Source organism: Coregonus clupeaformis, unplaced genomic scaffold (genome assembly GCF_020615455.1).
Source record: "Coregonus clupeaformis isolate EN_2021a unplaced genomic scaffold, ASM2061545v1 scaf0111, whole genome shotgun sequence".
Taxonomy (NCBI): domain Eukaryota; kingdom Metazoa; phylum Chordata; class Actinopteri; order Salmoniformes; family Salmonidae; genus Coregonus; species Coregonus clupeaformis.
Genome location: NW_025533566.1, coordinates 34,692 through 49,294, shown reverse-complemented (window position 1 = coordinate 49,294; position 14,603 = coordinate 34,692).

Here is a 14,603-nt window from a genome sequence, read left to right as displayed (position 1 = left end):
ATTAGGTGATGGTCAAATGTTTTTAAAGAAATGAGAAGAGAATCATATGAAATGTATTGTGAGCATTGCATTGTGAAAGGCAATTACTTTATATGAAAGGTGTTTTTAGATGAAACACTGGTAAGTTACTATGTGATATTGTGTGTTTAGTCAATTGAAAATGTGCTTAAAGTTTTTATTTTTTTACTTTTTCATGATCTGTATTGAGTTTTGTACTGAGTTGTGAAATATTACCACATATGTATGAAAATTGTACCAAAGCAACAAAAAAAGTGAGTTTGAGTGTGAGTTTGAGTGTGAAGTAGTTGCTGTGTTGGAGCCAACAGTAGAACACATAGCTCAGTATTTAACATGACGTCATGGAATGAGTTTAGCTTAAACTTGTAGAATTCTGGTCATGCAGCTTCCTGAACTAACTTTAACACTTTGGCTTGGAGGACATCTGTGGTTATGAGCTGTACATGACAAAGGGTTCATTTCCTGTATAGAAGAGGGATAAAGGGGCCTCCCAATTGGCGCAGCAGTCAAAGGCACTGCACTGCAGTGTTGAGGTGTCACTACTGCCTGGGGTTTTATCCCAGGCTGTGTCACAGCCAGCCATGAGCGGGAGTCCCATAGGGCGGTGCACAATTGACCCAGCGTCGTCTGGGTTAGGGCAGGGTTTGGCCCGGGGGCTTTCCTTGGCTCATCGCGCTCTAGCGACTCCTTGTGGTGGGACTGGCGCCTACAAGCTGACCGCAGTCGTCAGTTGAATGGTGTTTCCTGAGACATATTGGTGCGGCTGGCTTCCGGATTAAGCGAGCAGGTGTTAAGAAGCAGCGCGGCATGGCAGGTCATGTTTCGTAGGATGCATGATTCGACCTCTGGTCGGGTAAAATTATTACTAAAATCTTTAAAAGAAGTGGGAGAGAGACAGAGAGCGTTCTTGTTGAACGTAAAACCACATCAGACTGGGTTGTGGTCCGGAGGACCCTGAACCATGAACCTGGTTTAAAGTGAGAGTTTGTGGAGGTCTTGGTCTAGTACCCATCACTACATCGCTGTAGCACAAGACCCCTCAAATCTATCAATGTCTAGCACATTGAGAACATTTATCATATAGTTTCTTATATACTGAAATATTGAATTTGCCAATGTGGTGTATGTCGCCCAATTATCGAATATTTGTAATCATTAGTAGCCTATGTTTCAGTAGAGTGTAACAGGATAGTAGTGACTTTTGGTCCCAAAACCCTTAGAGAAAGCTGAAATATATTTTAGTGACTATGATTTTGGGGTTAAACTAGTCCACATGATGCAATAGTTGCTATATGCCACTGAGGGGGCCATGTACACACAAACAGAAACAGGAAAAGAGTTACAGACAGTGAAGTCTATTAACATTAGGAAGTAGAGTCATTCTGGCTGGTACCATCGTCATTGACACACATTTGTGCTCAGGTATCATATAATATACCAGGCAGACTGAAACCTTCACATGGCTCTTCATCTCTCCCTCCTCCTCCTCCTCCTCTTCCTCATCCTCTACAGAGTATCAGCAGGTATGTGTAACATGTTTCTATAAAGGGCTGAAGTCCAGTGGGTCAATTCACTGTAAACACGGTGTAATAAATCTCAATCATTAACAAGCTGTTTTATAGTGTATAAGCAATGGGATTTTTATTCTGCAGTGCAGATTCTGTTGAATTCCAACCTAAATGTGTTTTGTGTTGATGTGTTCACAGTGAGGTATGTGTCTGTGCAGGCCGGAGGCTCCATCACCATCCCATGTCACTATGATCAGTATTACATAAATCATGTGAAATACTGGTGTAAAGGGTATGATTGGAATAGTTGCTCCTCTCTAGTACGCAGTGACCATCCTAAGAGCAGTGGTAATGCCTCAATCTCTGATGACATCAACCAGAGAGTCTTCACTGTGACCACGACTGATCTGGAGCCAGAGGACTCTAAGACTTACAGGTGTGTTGTGGAGATCAATGGAGGACCAGATATCATGATACAATGGTTCTACCTATCTGTCACTCCAGGTAAGATCCCTGCAACTCTTACAATTCAGTAAAGTAGAATAGGAGTTCTCAGTAATGATGAGACAATCAGAAATAGCCTGCTTCCACAAACTAATTGACTGGTGTTCTCATTTCATTTCCTGGTAACTGGTTCCTTGTCTGGTAACTGGTATCACCATTATTGTTCAAGTTGACCTGAAGAATGCTTTATGTTCTATATATGTAGATTGGGGTGTAAACTTTGTTTAAACTCCGCAGTGGTCGGTTTTAAATTTTTTTTTTAAATAATAATATTAATAATAAAATACTTACTAGAAATAAAGTTATGCTGCTGAGTTCTTTCTTTGGTGTCTGTACCTCTGTGTTCAGGTACTCCAGAACTCTATGTGGACCAACAGGAAGTGACTGGAGTTGAAGGAGGGAGTGTCACTGTCCGTTGTTACTCTAGTAACTCTGGAGATATGAAGTGGTGCAGGATGGGTGGTGATTGTGTGAGTGGGTATTCTGGGACTTTACATGGAACAGTGACATTAAAGGATATCAGTCTGGCCAACAACAGAACAGTCTTAATAGTGACTATGAGTGGACTGAAGATGGAGAACACTGACTGGTATTGGTGTGAAGTGGGAGAACTAGAGATGCCTGTTCACATCACTGTCAGTCAACATAAAGCAACACAAAACATCACTGCTATCAGTAAGTACTTTCTGTTTGGGTCACAAAAACAGTTTAATATCCATAGTTACTTCACATCAAAATTATGTAATTTTCTTACATTAGTATCACAACGAAAATATGTATTTATTCCATGATTTACTTCTTGACATAGATGATAGTCAGTGAAAATCTGCTACTGTTTTCATAATCCTTGACAGCAGATTCACTTTGTTTCATCATCTGAAACAAATTGGAATATTGACTATGAATGTGATGTTGCTATACAACCTGACTATCTGGTATACCAGTAATTTCATTGATGCCATTGTTGTTTTACATCACAGCAACCCAAGCTCCAAACAATCAACAACCCTATGTCTCTCCAACTGCTGAGCCTGTTCAGACTGACAACAAAAGTCAAGGAGCTGAGGGGAACAAGGAGGACGTCCACCAGAGGTTATTATCACTCATTCAGCTGTAATATCCCACATATTATGGCAATTGTTTGACAATATGAACACAAAAGAAATGTTACAATTCCATCATACACTACAACAGCTGAAGATAACCAAATACCCTCCCTAAATGCATATAGAGACTGTTAGCACTTCCTCTTGGGTAGAACATTTCTTTGCAGAAGTAGCAGAAATGTTTGTGTTATTCTCACTCATTTGCAAGGACAAGTTGCACTCTTAAAAAAAGAAAACATTATTTGTATAGTAATAATCTCAATAATAATAATATCATCTCTTCAATTGCATGGTCAACTTCCACACATGTGAATAGCTAAATAATTGTTCCGTTTATCAGAACAGTGTAAACAAAAAGTTATTACCTTTTCACAAATGATCAATTTATAATGATCTATTTTAATTGTATTTTTGATTCAAGTTCTTCTATGTAATCCATCAGGTCCATAGATGTGAAAGTCCTACTGATTCCTTGGGGCATGTTGGTGGTGGTGACAGCTGGTATCCTAGTCACATGGAAGATGTGGACAAAGCATAGTAAGTAGTCATTTTATGTGAATATAAAAACGAGAATAGTTTAGAAAAATACAAAACGTATTGTCATTGTGAACAACAGTATATTGCTTGCTTGTGATTTATCTTGAATGACAGAAAGTATTTAGAGGAATTGTCTATAAGAAATCCATTCAGAGGTATTATTGTACTAAAACAAATTCAGAAGTAATTGACATCTCCCTCTTCATTCCAGAGAACAATAAGGCCAAGGACCAGACAACTAACAACTCAGTGGTAGGATACACTTAATTTATTATATTCTATTATTTTCAACAATCTGCTTTTCTGTTCTTGAGTTCAGATCATCTACCATTTGACTCTAGTGTTACCTCTTCAGTTGGTTATCAATGAGTTGACATAAAAGGTCCAATATTCTGAACCCAAGGTCTTATAGCACTCAAGACGTTGACAAATGATGTTTAAAAGACAGAGAACAGGAAGTTGTCAGTTCACTAAATATATCTGTGACTGCATCCTATCATGGAAACAAACTGTGGTTTAGTTGGTAAATAGACCAGTCCTGTTTCTCTTTGCTATTTATTTCTTTGCAGTCTGCTGACCCTGAGCAGGACATTTCATACAGCACAGTGAGCCACACCAGAGAAACAGCACAGCAGGTACAAACTGAATAAACCTGGTTTAGGTCTGTGGAGATCTTGGACTAGTACCAATCACTCCATCTCAGCATGGAGCTAAGGTTCTCTCTCTCTCTCTTTCTCTCTCTCTCTTTCTCTCTCTCTCTCTCTCTCTCTCTCTCTCTCTCTCTCTCTCTCTCTCTCTCTCTCTCTCTCTCTCTCTCTCTCTCTCTCTCTCTCTCTCTCTCTCTCTCTCTCTCTCTCTCTCTCTCTCTCTCTCTCTCTCTCTCTCTTTCTCTCTATCTCTCTATCTGTCACACCTGATGTGTATTTTTAATGGATTATCAGATAAAATTGAGTTAATCATGAACATATAGTTAACATTCCTTGTGGCTAACTGAATTGGGCCGTTTGTTTTTGTCTCTCTCTTCAAACACAGTGAAGGGAGCAGCACCAGGGTTGAATAAAGTTTGGGCTAGACCTTTGTCTCCTTGGTATCTTCTTGATTGATTACAGCATGAGGGGGTGAGGTTTGTGTAATTTAGGGCCTTGTCATGTTTAAACTAAACATGAGTGTGTGTGCAAGACAGGGGAGCGGGTGATTGGTTGGAGTAATAGTTCAGCCGTCCTCAGGGACAAAGGAAGTGGGCGGAGCAATAAAAGAGCGGGAAAACTGAAGAGGACTATATAAGATGGAGGGAGACCTTAAGGATGTGTGCCCCTCTGCAGACTGGTATCGGCTTTGTTGAAAACTTTAATAAAGTCATTTCCCAGTATCCCCTGTGCATTTCTACCTGTGTTTTCTGTTTGTCTGTTGCCAGTTTGTCTTGTTTCGTCAAGCCTACCAGCGTGTTTTTCCCGTACTTCTATTCTCTCTAGTCCCTGTTTTCTAGTTCTCCCGGTTCTGACCTATTCTACCTGTCCTGACTCCGAGCGTGCCTGCTGTCCTGGACATATCTGACTCTGACCTGGTTTACAAACCTCTGCCTGACCTGACCCTGAGCCTGCCTGCCGTTCTCTACCTTATTGACTCTGCCCTGGAATACTGACCTCTGCCTGCCCTTGACCTGTCGTTTGCCTGCCCACTGTTTTGTAATAAACATCTATGATTTGAACTGTTTGCATATGGGTCTTATCCTGATTCCTGATTGTACAAACTGGCTGACCCAGCAGACTCGGACAAGCTCTGCGACGCCCGTCTCCTCCCACTGAGCCACCATTGCAAGACACGAGGAGTTACTTCACAACCTTATGGAAGGATTCCAGACCTTGGCTGAACGCCACGGCTGTGCTTTCCATACATTGCCGGAGAAAGTCAGCGGATTGTCTATTAGGCAGCAGCCACTACTTTAATCCCCCAGACTCTCAGCAACCCTGCCACCAGCGGCACTTCTTCCCAGCCTACCACGGTGTCCCGAGAACCTTGCTTACCTCCGGAGCGCTATGCTGGAGATTCTGGAACCTGCCAGGCTTTTCTCTCCCAGTACTCCCTCATCTTCTGTTCCGGTTGCCCTCGCACGTCCTCAATTTCCACCTCGCCTCCAAGGAATCCCGGAAATCCCCGAAGTCTACACTTCCGAGTGAATCCGATGTCACCCGAGTTCTCTCAGAAATCACAGAGGGTTGCCGACTCGCCTCCTCCGGAGCCTATGCAACTTGGCAGAGCTAGATTGTCTCCTGCCGAATGGTTACACAGACTGAACACATAGGGCTGTCATTATATTTCTACCTGTCCTGTAAAAAGACCCGGCTCATCAGGAGGTATGAGTACACTGGTGGCCATTACGGAGAATGTCCAGTCTCCCATTACTCGTACCCCTCTCCATGCCATCCTGCTGTGCGGTGACCGGTCCAAATCTCTCCCGGTACTCATTGACTCTGGGGCCGACAAGAGTTTTATGGATGCTACCCTGGTGTCAGAGTTGGGAATCCCCACTCAAACCCTCTCCATTCCCATGGACGTCGGAGCGCTGGATGAGCGTTCTATTGGCAGAGTCACCCACAACATGGTTCCTATCAACCTGCGAGTGTCAGGCAACCACAGTGAGACGATCCAGTTTCTACTTATCGAATCCCCTCAGGTACCCGTTGTGTTGGGGTTTTCATGGCTCCAAAGACACAATCCCCTTGTGGACTGGACTGTGGGTTCGATCAAGGTTTGGAGCGCATTCTGCCTTGCTCAATGCCTGAAGTAGGCGCAGCCTGCCCCGGGACGTCTTCCTGCAGGCCTGGGTAAAGTCTCGGATCTCTTCGCCATTCCCGTGGAATACCAGGACGTCCGGGAGGTTTTCAGCAAGGCCCGACTACCGGGGCCTGAATGACATCACGGTTAAAAACCGTTACCCACTTCACCTCATCGCCTCTGCTTTTGAGTCTCTCCAGGGGGCTACCATCTTCTCCAAGTTGGACCTCCTGAACGCCTACCATCTGGTACGGATACGGGAAGGGGACAAGTAGAAGACATCCTTTAACACGGCTAGCAGGCACTACGAATACCCTGTTATGCCATTCGGACTGACCAACGCTCCTGCAGTGTTCCAGGCCCTGGTTAACAATGTTCTCCGTGACATGTTGAACCGGTTCGTGTTCGTCTACCTCAATGACATTCTTGTTTTTTCCCCGCTTGGCTCAAGAACATGTCCTCCATGTTTTTCAGCACTCACCTCTCCAAAGGTCCCGTTCACGTGGTCTCCAGCTGCAGACCGGGCGTTCTTGGACCTCAAGCACCGATTCACAACTGCCCCCATCCTAATCCATCCGGATCAGTCCTGGCAGTTCGTGTTGGAGGTCGACGCCTTGGACATCAGATTGGGGTCTGTCCTGTCCCAGCGTTCGGCCCAAGACCAAATGTTGCATCCCTGCACTTTCCTCTCCCATCGTCTCAACACCACTGAAAGGAATTATGATGCGGGTAACCGAGAACTCTTCACGGTTAAGATGTCGTTAGAGGAGTGGAGGCACTGGTTAGAGAGGAAGGAACACCCTTTCATATTGTGGATGGATCACAAGAACCTGGAATATCTCCACACCGCCAAGCGCTTCAACTCCAGGCAATCTCGACAGGCCCTGCTATTCACTCGGTTCAACTTCACCATCTCCTTCAGCCCGGGATCCAAGAATGTGAAGCCGGATGAGCTTTCACGCCTCTATAGCCCCTCTGCTACACCAACGGACCCTGAGACCGCCCTACCCTAACTCTTGTCTCGCGGCTGCATTCGTCTGGGGTATAGAGAACCAGGTCCGTGAGGTGCAGTGTTCCCAGACGGAACCCGGGGAGGGGGCCTGGTTACCCAGATGTTTGTCCCGGACTCTGCCTGTTCCCCAGTTCTGGAATGGGCTCATTCCTCCCGACTGGCCAGCCATCCTGGCTCCCGTCGGACCCTGACCTTTGTACGACTACTTTTTTGGTGGCCCACCTTGGTTCATGACGTCTCCATGTTCATCACCGCCTGCACTGTGTGTACTCAGAATAAAATTCTAAGGCAAGCTCCGGCTGGCCTCCTTCAACCTCTTCCCGTTCCTCACCGCACCAGGTCCCATATATCCCTGGACTTCGTCAAGGGTCTCCCTCCATCAGATGGCAATACCACTATCCTCACGTTGGTGGATAGGTTTTCCAAAGCCACCAACTTCATTCCCCTTCCCAAGTCACCCTCAGCCAAGGAAATGGCCCAGCTCATGGTGCAGCACGTCTTCCGGATCCATGGACCTCCGGTGGTCTCCGATCGCGGTCCTCTGTTTTCGTTCTGGTTCTGGAAGGCGTTCTGCACCCTCACTGGGGCATCGGCCAGCCTGTCCTCCGGTTTTCACCCCCAATCTAACGGCCAGTCGGAGGGAGCCAATCAGGACCTGGAGACGACTCTTCGTTGCCTCGTCTCCGCCAACCCCACCTCCTGGAGCCAGCAACTCGTGTGGGTGGAATATGCCCGCAACACCCTTCCCTGCTCAGTCACTGGTCTCTCGCCTTTCGGGTGTTCGATGGGATATCAGCCCCCGCTCTTCCCTGAGCAAGAGGACAAGGTCAGCATACCCTCGGCCCAGCATACCCTACCTGGAAGAGAGCCCGGTATGCTCTTCTCAAGACCACCTCCAGGTATGGACGACAGGAGGACCGCCATCGGACTCCGGTTCCCCATTGTCGTCTCGGGCAGAGGGTATGGCGGACCACTCGGGATCTGCCCCTCCGGGTGGAGTTCCGCAAACTATCCCCCCGTTTTATCGGCCCTTTCCCCATCTCTAAGATTCTTAGCCCCGCACCCTCCGTATGCATCCCTCTTTTCATGTATCAAGGATTAAACCTCTGTCTCACAGCCCTCTGTCTCCTCTTTCCAGTAAACTAAGGGACAACAACACTTAAGCTTCTACTTCCAGCTTATACAAACTATATACATTTTACGGACACAGTATACAATAGCTCTCTTTTGTTTGTTTTTAGTCCCATCCTTCAGCTACCCTCAACCCATCTTTTCTATCTCTGAAGACCATCCAGTTTTGATTTATATTTGCTATATATTTTTCAACTCTGCTGTTTCATAAAGGTTCTGAACCTATATACAAAATCAGAACTGTTTGTGGTCGCCATTGAACATTCACGTGTCCTGGTCTCCGTCTGCCCAAAACAAATTATTAACCCGAGTGGAGAGTCAAAGGACAATTGTGGAGGAGTTCCCGGGGTTCAAACCAAATCTGTTAAAGTACAGGGCAGGGGAATTTATGAACAGTGGGGCATTTATCATATGTTACTGTTTAAGTACCTTAAGTTGGTTTCTGTAAACATTTACTTTGATTAATTTATGGCACCTTTTATTATGTTTTTTAGAATATTTTTAGCAATTTTGAATGTATAGTTTCTTTATTGAATTTGATTGTTTCCGTAGGAGGGGCTATGGCAATTTAAAGGCTGGGGTAGAGCTCGTCCCGGACCTGGAGTCGCGGGCAGACCATGATAAGCAGATTCCACTAGCTTCCATAGCCACCGAGTCAGTTTCCACAGCCACAAAGTCAACATTTTATTTAAGGTTAGGCATAAGGTTAGCAGTGTGGTTAGGTTAGGGTTAAGGTTAGGTTTAAAATAGAATTTTAAGAACATCAATTGTAGAAATGGGCGGGGTTTATGACTTTGTGGCTATGGAAGCTAGTGACGACCATGAAATGCTGCATTCACGTGCTCATCAGAACTTCCTATTTCCTAGTTGTGGTGTCGGAAATACAACTTTGTTTCATTCATGTGCTTTTTAGTGATTTGGTCGGAACAATTCTTCAACTAATAAGAGTTTAGCTAGCTTACTTAACATTGACAATATGGTCAAACTAGCTACATTATACATATTGATGAGGCTGTAGTGGTCAAAAATGTATTTGTTGTCATCCTTTGGTTGAAAAGGTTAAAAGGTCAGTGGTGAAACTTCACAACTCAACAACTCAGGCGGCAACATTTTCTCAAATCCCCTTGTAAATCCGACTTGGAGGGTTTTTCATGTGAAAATTCCCAGTCAGGACTAGGAATTTCAAAGAAATCCGACAGCACGTGAACGCGGCAATGAACCTTTGATGCAGAAGCATGTAACGTTTAGAGCCCAAGACATATGCGTATCGACTGAAAACCAAGTTGAAGTCTAGTCTCGTGTTTTTCAAATTTGTAATTTTTTGGTGTGGTTTTCCTGTTTTTGTCCCGCACTGCAAATATTCCTCACTGGATTCTGGAACTCCAACAATCTTTTTGTCAAATAAACCAATAGTGACACCATACCAGCCACTGCCAACCAACCCTACAGTTTAGCTAAGCAGTCTTTTATCAACATGTAATGCATTGAGTTAACCTGAAACCTGTAGTCTTGTGGTACAGCAGCTTCCTGAGCTACTGCTGATCCGCTACCTTACAGGACAATGTGGTTTGGAGCTGTGTCTATGACCAGGGTTTATTTCCTGGACAACGTTTATTGTTTCTATTTCTATTCCTTTCTAGTCTAATTCTTTTTAAGACAGAGAGGGTTCATATCTGGATTTTGGCAAAACATCTTAAAATCACATAGACTGGAAGTCTAATCATGGGTTTACTTTGAAGCTGATTTTTGGTCTGGTCTGTGGAGATATTGGTCTAACTTTATTGGGAACAAATACATCAAGTAAGTACATAAATAAAGAATTGAAATCAATTAATTTGAACAAATCAAATCATATCAATTGTAATGACTGTTCCACAGAATGTATTGTTACCAGCCAATCAGGGGAATGTTCACTTTAACAGAAGCAGAATGAGGGGTACAGACAGTGATGTGTATAGGAGTCATTGTCTTTGGTGCCTCTGTCCTTGACACATACATTTGTGTACAGGTACTATAACACAGAAACACAAACCACCCATGGCTCTTCATCTCTCCCTCCTCCTCCTCCTCTTCTCCAGACTCTCAGGTAAGGGTAAAATGTTTTTATGAAGTGAAAAAGTCTCATGGTTCAGTGCGCTGCTGCTTGAAGTCAGACAAAATATTAGCTAGCCTACATATTCAGCCCACACTCATCCCTGCCATGCCAGCCATTTTGTGCACTACTCACTCCGACTGTTGTCCTTGTCCACCTGAATGGGTAATTGGTAGACCACCTTATCAGTTGACCGAAAGGACTGAGTCTAAATGTGTTTTCTGTTGCTGTGTCTGCAGGTACCCAGGCAGGGGAGTACGGTGTGTCCACAGTGAGTAAGGTGTCTGTGAAGACAGGAAACTCCATCACCATCCCATGTCGCTATAATCTGAGATACATAGAATATGTCAAATACTGGTGTCAAGGAGATTACTGGAATTCTTGTTCTGCTCTAGTACGCACAGACCAACCAAAGATATCTGGGACGGTGTCAATCTCTGATGATGTCACCCGAAGAATCTTCTCTGTTACCATTACTGATCTGCAGCCAGAGGACTCTGGGTATTACTGGTGTGCTGTGGAGACTACAGGAAGAGATCAACATACATACTTGCACCTGTCAGTTACCACAGGTGAGCTCCCCATACCTCTCCTCAATCACACTGTTTTTTTATTTGTTCAGTATGACACAGCTATATAGCTATTGATTTGGGGAAGACTGTTTTAAGGCTCTAAATACAATGTATTTACATGGCTATACATATAGGCAGATACAATGTATGTATGGAGTGTGTTTTCATTGTGGGTATACATTGTTATACTGTGGAGAACAGAAACACTTTATTATGAACATACATAAGGACTTCATATTTGTCACGGTTTCGGCCGAGGCTGCCTCTCTTCCTTGTTCGGGCAGGCTTCGGCGTTCGTTGTCTCCGGAATACTAGCTGCCACCGTTGTATGTTTCATGTTCGTTTGCTTTTGTCTGTTTGTTGTGACACCTGTTCTCGTTTAGCGTAATTAGTGTCCTATAAGTTTCTCATTGTTTTGTCTAGTGTTGTGTGTTATTGATTTAGGTCTGTCGTGTGTTGGGCTTGTATTTTGCTATTTCGCTCGGTTGAGCTTCCCTCCACTGCGTTGGAGCGTTTTTCGCACCTGTTTAGTGCGCCTTTTGTTTTGTTCGCCTTCGTGCGTAATTTCGCCTTCGGGCAAGTCTGTTCGTATTTTTCCTTGTTGGAAATTGACTAAAGTCTTTTGGACTATACTTCGGTGTCCTGCGTTTGATTCCACCACTACACCCACCTACAGCATTCGTGACAGAATAACACACCTTGAAGAATGGAATCAGCAGGAGCCGCAGCAGCCCAGGCGACGCTGGAGGACAAGGTCCGGGAACAAAGTGACCAGATCCTGCAGATGGGGACCGCACTGCAGGAGGTGATCACCACCATCCGAGGCTGGGGGACGCCTCCACCGCCATCCTCCCTGCCAGCACCATCGGCCAGTCAGCCCATTCCCGCACCGGAACCCCGAGGAGTCCGACTCTCGCTCCCGAGGGCCTACGATGGGACCGCGGCCGGGTGTCAGGGATTCCTTCTCCAGGTGGAGCTGTACCTGGCCACCGTGCACCCGGCGCCCTCGGGACATGAGAGCGTGTCCGCCCTGATCTCCTGCCTTTCCGGGAAGGCGTTGGAATGGGCCAACGCGGAGTGGAGGAGGATCGACGCGGACACCATCACATACGACGAAGTTCTCCCGCCGCTTCAGGGCGGTGTTTGACCATCCCCGGAGGGGAAAGCGGCGGGGGAGCGTCTGGTCTTCCTCCGGCAGGGGAGGAGGAGTGCCCAGGAGTTCGCCCTCGAATTCCGTACTCTAGCGGCAGATGCAGGGTGGAATGAGCGGGCTCTCGTCGATCACTACAGATGTAGTCTACGAGAGGACGTCCGTCGGGAGCTGGCCTGTAGGGACACCAGCCTCTCGTTCGACCAGTTGGTCGACATGTCCATCAGGCTGGATAACCTGCTAGCTACCCGCGGGACGTCCCGAGGGGGTCCGTCCATTTCACCCTCCAGCGCCTCCGAGCCGTGCCCCATGGAGCTCGGGGCGCTGGCGCTAGAGAGAGGAGGGGTCGGCTTACTGGGGGGTCCATCTCCTGCACCAACTGTGGTCGGGGAGGACACACCGCGGCTAGGTGCTGGGGATGGCCTCCTAGGGGAGAGGACGACAGGTCCCGCACTGGGGATTCCTTCCAGGTGAGTAGGCGCCCCACTCACCCAGAGCTCTCTGTTGCACATTTCTGTATACCTGTGAGTTTTCCACAGGTAGCACCTCATTCCCAGCATAAGGCGCTGGTAGATTCAGGCGCGGCTGGGAATTTTGTTGATAAGAAGTTTTGTTTAGCCTTAGGGATTCCCCTTCTTCCTGTTGATGTCCCTTTCCCCGTTCATGCCCTAGATAGCCGTCCGTTGGGTGCGGGCTTGATCAGGGAAGTCACTGCGCCACTTAGGATGTGTGCGCAGGGGGGTCATCAGGAGATGATTCAGCTATTTCTGATTGATTCGCCTGCGTATCCGGTGGTGCTGGGCATGCCCTGGTTGAGTACCCATAACCCATCTATTTCGTGGCAGGAGAGGGCTCTGATGGAGTGGTCTGCCCAGTGTGTGGGTCGATGTTTGGGCGTTTCCGTAGGGGCTACCTCGGTGGAGAGTCCAAACCAGGTGCCCGCATTGCACGTTCCCCCTGAGTATGGGGATTTGGCTATCGCGTTTAGTTAGTCGAGGGCGACGCGGTTGCCACCCCATAGGCAGGGAGATTGTGCGATAGACCTCCAGGCAGGAGCTGCGCTCCCACGGAGCCATGTGTATCCTCTGTCTCAGGAGGAGAAGAAAGCTATGGAGACTTACATAGACGAATCTCTGAGACAAGGATACATACGGCCTTCCACTTCCCCTGCGTCCTCGAGTTTCTTTTTTGTGAAGAAGAAGGATGGTGGTTTATGCCCGTGCATCGATTACCGTGGTCTCAATCAGATCATGGTGAAGTACAGTTATCCACTCCCGCTGATTGCGACCATGACTGAGTCCTTGCATGGGGCGCGTTTCTTCACTAAATTAGATCTCAGGAGCGTGTACAACTTGGTGCGCATCAGGGAGGGCGATGAATGGAAGACAGCCTTTAGTGCCACCTCGGGCCATTACGAGTATCTTGTCATGCCAAACGGGTTGATGAACGCTCTGTCAGTTTTCCAATCATTCGTGGATGAGATCTTCAGGGACATGCAGGGGCAGGGGGTCGTTGTGTACATAGATGACATTCTCGTGTACTCGCCTACCCGTGTCGAGCATGTGGCCCTGGTGCGCAGAGTGTTGCGGAGGCTGGTGGAGCACGACCTGTATGTTAAGGCAGAGAAGTGTCTGTTTTTCCAGGAGTCGGTCTCCTTTTTGGGGTATCAGTTGTCTGCGTCAGGGGTGAAGATGGAGGTAGACCGGGTGTCAGCCGTGCGTAATTGGCAAACACCAACCACTGTGAAGGAGGTGCAGCAGTTTTTGGGGTTTGCGAATTACTACCGGAGGTTTATCCGGGGTTTTGGACAGGTGGCAGCTCCCATCACGTCTCATTTGAAGGGGGGTCCGGTGCGTATGCAGTGGTCTGCCGAGGCGGACAGGGCGTTTGGGAGGCTGAAGGACCTGTTTACCTCGGCCCCGGTGCTGGCGCATCCGGATCCCTCTTTACCATTTCAGGTAGAGGTGGACGCGTCTGAGGCCGGTATAGGAGCCGTGCTTTCACAACGGTCAGGCGCGCCACCTAAACTCCGCCCCTGTGCCTTTTATTCCAAGAAGCTCAGTCCGGCGGAGCGAAACTATGACGTAGGGGACAGGGAGCTGTTAGCCGTGGTACAGGCCCTAAAGGTGTGGAGGCACTGGCTTGAGGACGCTCAACACCCTTTCCTCATTTTGACGGACCACCGTAACCTGGAGTAC